Below are 467 nucleotides of genomic sequence, written 5' to 3'. Positions count from 1 at the left end.
TGATCAGTGAACACTATCACCTTTGTCCCAATGAGGTAGGACCGAAATTTGTCACAAGCAAACACCACGGCAAGCATCTCCTTCTCAGTTGTTGTATAATTTAACTGAGCTTCATTCAATGTCCGGCTTGCATAATAGATGGCTCTAAACAGCTTGTCTCGCCTTTGGCCCAACACTGCTCCAATTGCAAAGTCACTTGCATCGCACATAATTTCAAAAGGTTGACTCCAATCAGGCACAATCACAATTGGTGCTGAAATTAGCTTCTCCTTGAGTGCATTAAAGGCCTGCAAACAAACAACATCAAAGTCAAATGCAGAATTTTTCTCAAGAAGATTACATAAAGGTTTAGTGAGTTTAGAGAAATCCTTAATAAATCTTCTATAAAATCCCGCATGTCCCAGAAAACTTCTGATTCCCTTCACATTCTTTGGAGGTTCTATGGTTGCAATTTTGGCTCGATCCAC

The sequence above is a fragment of the Carya illinoinensis genome, chromosome 12 (assembly GCF_018687715.1).
Source record: "Carya illinoinensis cultivar Pawnee chromosome 12, C.illinoinensisPawnee_v1, whole genome shotgun sequence".
NCBI lineage: Eukaryota > Viridiplantae > Streptophyta > Magnoliopsida > Fagales > Juglandaceae > Carya > Carya illinoinensis.
Note: the sequence above shows the minus strand (reverse complement) of the source record.